The sequence below is a fragment of the Conger conger genome, chromosome 6 (assembly GCF_963514075.1).
Source record: "Conger conger chromosome 6, fConCon1.1, whole genome shotgun sequence".
NCBI classification, from domain to species: Eukaryota; Metazoa; Chordata; class Actinopteri; order Anguilliformes; family Congridae; genus Conger; species Conger conger.
The window spans coordinates 64,841,464-64,852,870 of NC_083765.1; the positions used below are offsets into that span (position 1 = coordinate 64,841,464).

Below are 11,407 nucleotides of genomic sequence, written 5' to 3' on the forward strand. Positions count from 1 at the left end.
CCATTATTAGGAGGCATAAAAATTGCCCTTGGTGTGTGCTAGTGGTGTTGGGGTATCATGTTAGATTCCCCTTCTTGCGACCTGCGTTCGATTCCGGGCTGGCGCAAGGGTCCTGTTCCCTTTTGGGCTGCTGCCGCTTCTTCTCTTTGCCAGACGTACCTTAATGTTGGCTGTGTTGAAATATCCGGACATTTGGAACGTTTCAAAGCCCTTTCTGTACTCCTCTTCTCTATCGCAATCTCCAATGAACTGCTTTGCCTCTAGATAATCCAGGTTGTGTCACTGGATTACTTGAGTGTGCCATCAGAAATGTGAAAATAGACTGTTCTTTTTCATGCTGCTTATTTCCATAATGGTCAAGTCGTTTTGTTTTTGTGCATTCTCCCCAATTGTTAGCTATGGATTCCCTTTCTGGGAATGTTTCATGTCATTCTCTCGTCCTTTGTCAACAGATTGTGGTCTGGTTTTCAGACTCATCCCTTTATTAGAAGGCATAAACAAAAACGAAAGCGTGTGCCAGTGGTGTAGGGGTATCATGCAAGATTCCCATTCTTGCGATCTGGGTTCGATTCCCGGCTGGCGCAAGGGTCCTGTTCCCTTTTGGGCTGCTGCCGCTTCTTCTCTTTGCCAGACGTACCTCAATGTTTGCTGTGTTGAAATATCCGGACATTTGGAACGTCTCAAAGCCCTTTCTGTACTCCTCTGCTCTATCGCAATCTCCAACGAACTGCTTTGCCTGTACATAATCAAGGTTGTGCCATTGGATTACTTGAGTGTGCCATCTGCAACTTGAAAATAGACTGTTCTTTTTTATGTTGCTTATTTCCATAATGGTCAAGTCGTTTTGCTTCTGTGCATTCTCCCCAATTGTTAGCTATGGATTCCCTTTCTGGGAATGTTTTATGTCATTCTCTCTAGTCCTTTGTCAACAGATTGTGGTCTGGTTTTCAGGCTCATCCCTTTATTAGGAGGCATAAAAATAGCCCTTGGTGTGTGCTAATGGTGTTGGGGTATCATGTTAGATTCCTCTTCTTGCGACCCGCATTCGATTCCCGGCTGGCGCAAGGGTCTGGTTCCCTTTTCGGCTGCTGCCGCTTCTTCTCTTTGCCAGACGTACCTTAATGTTGGCTGTGTTGAAATATCCGGACATTTGGAACGTTTCAAAGCCCTTTCTGTACTCCTCTGCTCTATCGCAATCTCCAATGAACTGCTTTGCCTGGACATAATCCAGGTTGTGCCATTGGATTACTTGAGTGTGCCATCTGCAACTTGAAAATAGACTGTTCTTTTTTATGTTGCTTATTTCCATAATGGTCAAGTCGTTTTGCTTCTGTGCATTCTCCCCAATTGTTAGCTATGGATTCCCTTTCTGGGAATGTTTTATGTCATTCTCTCTAGTCCTTTGTCAACAGATTGTGGTCTGGTTTTCAGGCTCATCCCATTATTAGGAGGCATAAAAATTGCCCTTGGTGTGTGCTAGTGGTGTTGGGGTATCATGTTAGATTCCCCTTCTTGCGACCTGCGTTCGATTCCGGGCTGGCGGAAGGGTCCTGTTCCCTTTTGGGCTGCTGCCGCTTCTTCTCTTTGCCAGACATACCTTAATGTTGGCTGTGTTGAAATATCCGGACATTTGGAACGTTTCAAAGCCCTTTCTGTACTCCTCTGCTCTATCGCAATCTCCAATGAACTGCTTTGCCTGGACAAAATCCAGGTTGTGCCATTTGATTTCTTGAGTGTGCCATCTGCAACTTGAAAATAGACTGTTCTTTTTTATGTTGCTTATTTCCATAATGGTCAAGTCGTTTTGCTTCTGTGCATTCTCCCCAATTGTTAGCTATGGATTCCCTTTCTGGGAATGTTTTATGTCATTCTCTCGAGTCCTTTGTCAACAGATTGTGGTCTGGTTTTCAGACTCATCCCATTATTAGGAGGCATAAAAATTGCCCTTGGTGTGTGCTAGTGGTGTTGGGGTATCATGTTAGATTCCCCTTCTTGCGACCTGCGTTCGATTCCGGGCTGGCGCAAGGGTCCTGTTCCCTTTTGGGCTGCTGCCGCTTCTTCTCTTTGCCAGACGTACCTTAATGTTGGCTGTGTTGAAATATCCGGACATTTGGAACGTTTCAAAGCCCTTTCTGTACTCCTCTTCTCTATCGCAATCTCCAATGAACTGCTTTGCCTCTAGATAATCCAGGTTGTGTCACTGGATTACTTGAGTGTGCCATCAGAAATGTGAAAATAGACTGTTCTTTTTCATGCTGCTTATTTCCATAATGGTCAAGTCGTTTTGTTTTTGTGCATTCTCCCCAATTGTTAGCTATGGATTCCCTTTCTGGGAATGTTTCATGTCATTCTCTCGTCCTTTGTCAACAGATTGTGGTCTGGTTTTCAGACTCATCCCTTTATTAGAAGGCATAAACATGAACCGTACCGTTTGCCAGTGGTGTTGGGGTATCATGTTAGATTCCTCTTCTTGCGTCCTGCATTCGATTCCCGGCTGGCGCAAGGGTCTGGTTCCCTTTTGGGCTGCTGCCGCTTCTTCTCTTTGCCAGACGTACCTTAATGTTGGCTGTGTTGAAATATCCGGACATTTGGAACGTTTCAAAGCCCTTTCTGTACTCCTCTGCTCTATCGCAATCTCCAATGAACTGCTTTGCCTGGACAAAATCCAGGTTGTGCCATTTGATTTCTTGAGTGTGCCATCTGCAACTTGAAAATAGACTGTTCTTTTTTATGTTGCTTATTTCCATAATGGTCAAGTCGTTTTGCTTCTGTGCATTCTCCCCAATTGTTAGCTATGGATTCCCTTTCTGGGAATGTTTTATGTCATTCTCTCGAGTCTTTTGTCAACAGATTGTGGTCTGGTTTTCAGACTCATCCCATTATTAGGAGGCATAAAAATTGCCCTTGGTGTGTGCTAGTGGTGTTGGGGTATCATGTTAGATTCCCCTTCTTGCGACCTGCGTTCGATTCCGGGCTGGCGCAAGGGTCCTGTTCCCTTTTGGGCTGCTGCCGCTTCTTCTCTTTGCCAGACGTACCTTAATGTTGGCTGTGTTGAAATATCCGGACATTTGGAACGTTTCAAAGCCCTTTCTGTACTCCTCTTCTCTATCGCAATCTCCAATGAACTGCTTTGCCTCTAGATAATCCAGGTTGTGTCACTGGATTACTTGAGTGTGCCATCAGAAATGTGAAAATAGACTGTTCTTTTTCATGCTGCTTATTTCCATAATGGTCAAGTCGTTTTGTTTTTGTGCATTCTCCCCAATTGTTAGCTATGGATTCCCTTTCTGGGAATGTTTCATGTCATTCTCTCGTCCTTTGTCAACAGATTGTGGTCTGGTTTTCAGACTCATCCCTTTATTAGAAGGCATAAACATGAACCGTACCGTTTGCCAGTGGTGTTGGGGTATCATGTTAGATTCCTCTTCTTGCGTCCTGCATTCGATTCCCGGCTGGCGCAAGGGTCTGGTTCCCTTTTGGGCTGCTGCCGCTTCTTCTCTTTGCCAGACGTACCTTAATGTTGGCTGTGTTGAAATATCCGGACATTTGGAACGTTTCAAAGCCCTTTCTGTACTCCTCTGCTGTATCGCAATCTCCAATGAACTGCATTGCCTCTAGATAATCCAGGTTGTGCCATTGGAGTACTTGAGTGTGCCATCTGAAATGTGAAAATAGACTGTTCTTTTTTATGCTGCTTCTTTCCTTAATGGTCAAGTCGTTTTGTTTTTGTGCATTCTCCCCAATTGTTAGCTATGGATTCCCTTTCTGGGAATGTTTCATGTCATTCTCTCGTCCTTTGTCAACAGATTGTGGTCTGGTTTTCAGACTCATCCCATTATTAGGAGGCATAAAAATTGCCCTTGGTGTGTGCTAGTGGTGTTGGGGTATCATGTTAGATACCCCTTCTTGCGACCTGCGTTCGATTCCAGGCTGGCGCAAGGGTCCTGTTCCCTTTTGGGCTGCTGCCGCTTCTTCTCTTTGCCAGACGTACCTCAATGTTTGCTGTGTTGAAATATCCGGACATTTGGAACGTCTCAAAGCCCTTTCTGTACTCCTCTGCTCTATCGCAATCTCCAATGAACTGCTTTGCCTCTAGATAATCCAGGTTGTGTCACTGGATTACTTGAGTGTGCCATCAGAAATGTGAAAATAGACTGTTCTTTTTCATGCTGCTTATTTCCATAATGGTCAAGTCGTTTTGTTTTTGTGCATTCTCCCCAATTGTTAGCTATGGATTCCCTTTCTGGGAATGTTTCAAGTCATTCTCTCGTCCTTTGTCAACAGATTGTGGTCTGGTTTTCAGACTCATCCCTTTATTAGAAGGCATAAACAAAAATGAAAGCGTGTGCCAGTGGTGTAGGGGTATCATGCAAGATTCCCATTCTTGCGATCTGGGTTCGATTCCCGGCTGGCGCAAGGGTCCTGTTCCCTTTTGGGCTGCTGCCGCTTCTTCTCTTTGCCAGACGTACCTCAATGTTTGCTGTGTTGAAATATCCGGACATTTGGAACGTCTCAAAGCCCTTTCTGTACTCCTCTGCTCTATCGCAATCTCCAACGAACTGCTTTGCCTGTACATAATCAAGGTTGTGCCATTGGATTACTTGAGTGTGCCATCTGCAACTTGAAAATAGACTGTTCTTTTTTATGTTGCTTATTTCCATAATGGTCAAGTCGTTTTGCTTCTGTGCATTCTCCCCAATTGTTAGCTATGGATTCCCTTTCTGGGAATGTTTTATGTCATTCTCTCTAGTCCTTTGTCAACAGATTGTGGTCTGGTTTTCAGGCTCATCCCTTTATTAGGAGGCATAAAAATAGCCCTTGGTGTGTGCTAATGGTGTTGGGGTATCATGTTAGATTCCTCTTCTTGCGACCCGCATTCGATTCCCGGCTGGCGCAAGGGTCTGGTTCCCTTTTCGGCTGCTGCCGCTTCTTCTCTTTGCCAGACGTACCTTAATGTTGGCTGTGTTGAAATATCCGGACATTTGGAACGTTTCAAAGCCCTTTCTGTACTCCTCTGCTCTATCGCAATCTCCAATGAACTGCTTTGCCTGGACATAATCCAGGTTGTGCCATTGGATTACTTGAGTGTGCCATCTGCAACTTGAAAATAGACTGTTCTTTTTTATGTTGCTTATTTCCATAATGGTCAAGTCGTTTTGCTTCTGTGCATTCTCCCCAATTGTTAGCTATGGATTCCCTTTCTGGGAATGTTTTATGTCATTCTCTCTAGTCCTTTGTCAACAGATTGTGGTCTGGTTTTCAGGCTCATCCCATTATTAGGAGGCATAAAAATTGCCCTTGGTGTGTGCTAGTGGTGTTGGGGTATCATGTTAGATTCCCCTTCTTGCGACCTGCGTTCGATTCCGGGCTGGCGGAAGGGTCCTGTTCCCTTTTGGGCTGCTGCCGCTTCTTCTCTTTGCCAGACATACCTTAATGTTGGCTGTGTTGAAATATCCGGACATTTGGAACGTTTCAAAGCCCTTTCTGTACTCCTCTGCTCTATCGCAATCTCCAATGAACTGCTTTGCCTGGACAAAATCCAGGTTGTGGCATTTGATTTCTTGAGTGTGCCATCTGCAACTTGAAAATAGACTGTTCTTTTTTATGTTGCTTATTTCCATAATGGTCAAGTCGTTTTGCTTCTGTGCATTCTCCCCAATTGTTAGCTATGGATTCCCTTTCTGGGAATGTTTTATGTCATTCTCTCGAGTCCTTTGTCAACAGATTGTGGTCTGGTTTTCAGACTCATCCCATTATTAGGAGGCATAAAAATTGCCCTTGGTGTGTGCTAGTGGTGTTGGGGTATCATGTTAGATTCCCCTTCTTGCGACCTGCGTTCGATTCCGGGCTGGCGCAAGGGTCCTGTTCCCTTTTGGGCTGCTGCCGCTTCTTCTCTTTGCCAGACGTACCTTAATGTTGGCTGTGTTGAAATATCCGGACATTTGGAACGTTTCAAAGCCCTTTCTGTACTCCTCTTCTCTATCGCAATCTCCAATGAACTGCTTTGCCTCTAGATAATCCAGGTTGTGTCACTGGATTACTTGAGTGTGCCATCAGAAATGTGAAAATAGACTGTTCTTTTTCATGCTGCTTATTTCCATAATGGTCAAGTCGTTTTGTTTTTGTGCATTCTCCCCAATTGTTAGCTATGGATTCCCTTTCTGGGAATGTTTCATGTCATTCTCTCGTCCTTTGTCAACAGATTGTGGTCTGGTTTTCAGACTCATCCCTTTATTAGAAGGCATAAACAAAAACGAAAGCGTGTGCCAGTGGTGTAGGGGTATCATGCAAGATTCCCATTCTTGCGATCTGGGTTCGATTCCCGGCTGGCGCAAGGGTCCTGTTCCCTTTTGGGCTGCTGCCGCTTCTTCTCTTTGCCAGACGTACCTCAATGTTTGCTGTGTTGAAATATCCGGACATTTGGAACGTCTCAAAGCCCTTTCTGTACTCCTCTGCTCTATCGCAATCTCCAACGAACTGCTTTGCCTGTACATAATCAAGGTTGTGCCATTGGATTACTTGAGTGTGCCATCTGCAACTTGAAAATAGACTGTTCTTTTTTATGTTGCTTATTTCCATAATGGTCAAGTCGTTTTGCTTCTGTGCATTCTCCCCAATTGTTAGCTATGGATTCCCTTTCTGGGAATGTTTTATGTCATTCTCTCTAGTCCTTTGTCAACAGATTGTGGTCTGGTTTTCAGGCTCATCCCTTTATTAGGAGGCATAAAAATAGCCCTTGGTGTGTGCTAATGGTGTTGGGGTATCATGTTAGATTCCTCTTCTTGCGACCCGCATTCGATTCCCGGCTGGCGCAAGGGTCTGGTTCCCTTTTGGGCTGCTGCCGCTTCTTCTCTTTGCCAGACGTACCTTAATGTTGGCTGTGTTGAAATATCCGGACATTTGGAACGTTTCAAAGCCCTTTCTGTACTCCTCTGCTCTATCGCAATCTCCAATGAACTGCTTTGCCTGGACATAATCCAGGTTGTGCCATTGGATTACTTGAGTGTGCCATCTGCAACTTGAAAATAGACTGTTCTTTTTTATGTTGCTTATTTCCATAATGGTCAAGTCGTTTTGCTTCTGTGCATTCTCCCCAATTGTTAGCTATGGATTCCCTTTCTGGGAATGTTTTATGTCATTCTCTCTAGTCCTTTGTCAACAGATTGTGGTCTGGTTTTCAGGCTCATCCCATTATTAGGAGGCATAAAAATTGCCCTTGGTGTGTGCTAGTGGTGTTGGGGTATCATGTTAGATTCCCCTTCTTGCGACCTGCGTTCGATTCCGGGCTGGCGGAAGGGTCCTGTTCCCTTTTGGGCTGCTGCCGCTTCTTCTCTTTGCCAGACATACCTTAATGTTGGCTGTGTTGAAATATCCGGACATTTGGAACGTTTCAAAGCCCTTTCTGTACTCCTCTGCTCTATCGCAATCTCCAATGAACTGCTTTGCCTGGACAAAATCCAGGTTGTGGCATTTGATTTCTTGAGTGTGCCATCTGCAACTTGAAAATAGACTGTTCTTTTTTATGTTGCTTATTTCCATAATGGTCAAGTCGTTTTGCTTCTGTGCATTCTCCCCAATTGTTAGCTATGGATTCCCTTTCTGGGAATGTTTTATGTCATTCTCTCGAGTCCTTTGTCAACAGATTGTGGTCTGGTTTTCAGACTCATCCCATTATTAGGAGGCATAAAAATTGCCCTTGGTGTGTGCTAGTGGTGTTGGGGTATCATGTTAGATTCCCCTTCTTGCGACCTGCGTTCGATTCCGGGCTGGCGCAAGGGTCCTGTTCCCTTTTGGGCTGCTGCCGCTTCTTCTCTTTGCCAGACGTACCTTAATGTTGGCTGTGTTGAAATATCCGGACATTTGGAACGTTTCAAAGCCCTTTCTGTACTCCTCTTCTCTATCGCAATCTCCAATGAACTGCTTTGCCTCTAGATAATCCAGGTTGTGTCACTGGATTACTTGAGTGTGCCATCAGAAATGTGAAAATAGACTGTTCTTTTTCATGCTGCTTATTTCCATAATGGTCAAGTCGTTTTGTTTTTGTGCATTCTCCCCAATTGTTAGCTATGGATTCCCTTTCTGGGAATGTTTCATGTCATTCTCTCGTCCTTTGTCAACAGATTGTGGTCTGGTTTTCAGACTCATCCCTTTATTAGAAGGCATAAACAAAAACGAAAGCGTGTGCCAGTGGTGTAGGGGTATCATGCAAGATTCCCATTCTTGCGATCTGGGTTCGATTCCCGGCTGGCGCAAGGGTCCTGTTCCCTTTTGGGCTGCTGCCGCTTCTTCTCTTTGCCAGACGTACCTCAATGTTTGCTGTGTTGAAATATCCGGACATTTGGAACGTCTCAAAGCCCTTTCTGTACTCCTCTGCTCTATCGCAATCTCCAACGAACTGCTTTGCCTGTACATAATCAAGGTTGTGCCATTGGATTACTTGAGTGTGCCATCTGCAACTTGAAAATAGACTGTTCTTTTTTATGTTGCTTATTTCCATAATGGTCAAGTCGTTTTGCTTCTGTGCATTCTCCCCAATTGTTAGCTATGGATTCCCTTTCTGGGAATGTTTTATGTCATTCTCTCTAGTCCTTTGTCAACAGATTGTGGTCTGGTTTTCAGGCTCATCCCTTTATTAGGAGGCATAAAAATAGCCCTTGGTGTGTGCTAATGGTGTTGGGGTATCATGTTAGATTCCTCTTCTTGCGACCCGCATTCGATTCCCGGCTGGCGCAAGGGTCTGGTTCCCTTTTCGGCTGCTGCCGCTTCTTCTCTTTGCCAGACGTACCTTAATGTTGGCTGTGTTGAAATATCCGGACATTTGGAACGTTTCAAAGCCCTTTCTGTACTCCTCTGCTCTATCGCAATCTCCAATGAACTGCTTTGCCTGGACATAATCCAGGTTGTGCCATTGGATTACTTGAGTGTGCCATCTGCAACTTGAAAATAGACTGTTCTTTTTTATGTTGCTTATTTCCATAATGGTCAAGTCGTTTTGCTTCTGTGCATTCTCCCCAATTGTTAGCTATGGATTCCCTTTCTGGGAATGTTTTATGTCATTCTCTCTAGTCCTTTGTCAACAGATTGTGGTCTGGTTTTCAGGCTCATCCCATTATTAGGAGGCATAAAAATTGCCCTTGGTGTGTGCTAGTGGTGTTGGGGTATCATGTTAGATTCCCCTTCTTGCGACCTGCGTTCGATTCCGGGCTGGCGGAAGGGTCCTGTTCCCTTTTGGGCTGCTGCCGCTTCTTCTCTTTGCCAGACATACCTTAATGTTGGCTGTGTTGAAATATCCGGACATTTGGAACGTTTCAAAGCCCTTTCTGTACTCCTCTGCTCTATCGCAATCTCCAATGAACTGCTTTGCCTGGACAAAATCCAGGTTGTGCCATTTGATTTCTTGAGTGTGCCATCTGCAACTTGAAAATAGACTGTTCTTTTTTATGTTGCTTATTTCCATAATGGTCAAGTCGTTTTGCTTCTGTGCATTCTCCCCAATTGTTAGCTATGGATTCCCTTTCTGGGAATGTTTTATGTCATTCTCTCGAGTCCTTTGTCAACAGATTGTGGTCTGGTTTTCAGACTCATCCCATTATTAGGAGGCATAAAAATTGCCCTTGGTGTGTGCTAGTGGTGTTGGGGTATCATGTTAGATTCCCCTTCTTGCGACCTGCGTTCGATTCCGGGCTGGCGCAAGGGTCCTGTTCCCTTTTGGGCTGCTGCCGCTTCTTCTCTTTGCCAGACGTACCTTAATGTTGGCTGTGTTGAAATATCCGGACATTTGGAACGTTTCAAAGCCCTTTCTGTACTCCTCTTCTCTATCGCAATCTCCAATGAACTGCTTTGCCTCTAGATAATCCAGGTTGTGTCACTGGATTACTTGAGTGTGCCATCAGAAATGTGAAAATAGACTGTTCTTTTTCATGCTGCTTATTTCCATAATGGTCAAGTCGTTTTGTTTTTGTGCATTCTCCCCAATTGTTAGCTATGGATTCCCTTTCTGGGAATGTTTCATGTCATTCTCTCGTCCTTTGTCAACAGATTGTGGTCTGGTTTTCAGACTCATCCCTTTATTAGAAGGCATAAACATGAACCGTACCGTTTGCCAGTGGTGTTGGGGTATCATGTTAGATTCCTCTTCTTGCGTCCTGCATTCGATTCCCGGCTGGCGCAAGGGTCTGGTTCCCTTTTGGGCTGCTGCCGCTTCTTCTCTTTGCCAGACGTACCTTAATGTTGGCTGTTTTGAAATATCCGGACATTTGGAACATGTTTCAAAGCCCTTTCTGTACTCCTCTGCTCTATCGCAATCTCCAATGAACTGCTTTGCCTGGACAAAATCCAGGTTGTGCCATTGGATTACTTGAGTGTGCCATCTGCAACTTGAAAATAGACTGTTCTTTTTTATGTTGCTTATTTCCATAATGGTCAAGTCGTTTTGCTTCTGTGCATTCTCCCCAATTGTTAGCTATGGATTCCCTTTCTGGGAATGTTTTATGTCATTCTCTCGAGTCCTTTGTCAACAGATTGTGGTCTGGTTTTCAGACTCATCCCATTATTAGGAGGCATAAAAATTGCCCTTGGTGTGTGCTAGTGGTGTTGGGGTATCATGTTAGATTCCCCTTCTTGCGACCTGCGTTCGATTCCGGGCTGGCGCAAGGGTCCTGTTCCCTTTTGGGCTGCTGCCGCTTCTTCTCTTTGCCAGACGTACCTTAATGTTGGCTGTGTTGAAATATCCGGACATTTGGAACGTTTCAAAGCCCTTTCTGTACTCCTCTGCTCTATCGCAATCTCCAATGAACTGCTTTGCCTCTAGATAATCCAGGTTGTGTCACTGGATTACTTGAGTGTGCCATCAGAAATGTGAAAATAGACTGTTCTTTTTCATGCTGCTTATTTCCATAATGGTCAAGTCGTTTTGTTTTTGTGCATTCTCCCCAATTGTTAGCTATGGATTCCCTTTCTGGGAATGTTTCATGTCATTCTCTCGTCCTTTGTCAACAGATTGTGGTCTGGTTTTCAGACTCATCCCTTTATTAGGAGGCATAAACCATGGCCACTCTGTGTGCCAGTGGTGTAGGGGTATCATGCAAGATTCCCATTCTTGCGACCCGGGTTCGATTCCCGGCTGGCGCAAGGGTCCTGTTGCCTTTTGGGCTGCTGCCGCTTCTTCTCTTTGCCAGACGTACCTTAATGTTGGCTGTGTTGAAATATCCGGACATTTGGAACGTTTCAAAGCCCTTTCTGTACTCCTCTGCTCTATCGCAATCTCCAATGAACTGCTTTGCCTGGACAAAATCCAGGTTGTGCCATTTGATTTCTTGAGTGTGCCATCTGCAACTTGAAAATAGACTGTTCTTTTTTATGTTGCTTATTTCCATAATGGTCAAGTCGTTTTGCTTCTGTGCATTCT

The 11,407-nt window shown here is 44.6% G+C and overlaps 5 non-coding genes across 5 annotated transcripts; all 5 read left to right on the forward strand.

The window, feature by feature from the left end:
* The first annotated feature begins 513 nt into the window (after window positions 1–513).
* trnag-ccc (transfer RNA glycine (anticodon CCC)) lies at window positions 514–584 on the forward strand. Its single transcript has one exon. It is a non-coding gene; the product is annotated as a tRNA-Gly (tRNA).
* Window positions 585–4,345: 3,761 nt separating this feature from the next.
* Window positions 4,346–4,416, forward strand: trnag-ccc (transfer RNA glycine (anticodon CCC)). The gene has a single exon. It is a non-coding gene; the product is annotated as a tRNA-Gly (tRNA).
* A 1,847-nt stretch (window positions 4,417–6,263) lies between these two features.
* On the forward strand, window positions 6,264–6,334 carry trnag-ccc (transfer RNA glycine (anticodon CCC)). The gene has a single exon. It is a non-coding gene; the product is annotated as a tRNA-Gly (tRNA).
* A 1,847-nt stretch (window positions 6,335–8,181) lies between these two features.
* On the forward strand, window positions 8,182–8,252 carry trnag-ccc (transfer RNA glycine (anticodon CCC)). Its single transcript has one exon. It is a non-coding gene; the product is annotated as a tRNA-Gly (tRNA).
* Window positions 8,253–11,059: 2,807 nt separating this feature from the next.
* trnag-ccc (transfer RNA glycine (anticodon CCC)) lies at window positions 11,060–11,130 on the forward strand. The gene has a single exon. It is a non-coding gene; the product is annotated as a tRNA-Gly (tRNA).
* Window positions 11,131–11,407: the final 277 nt, after the last annotated feature.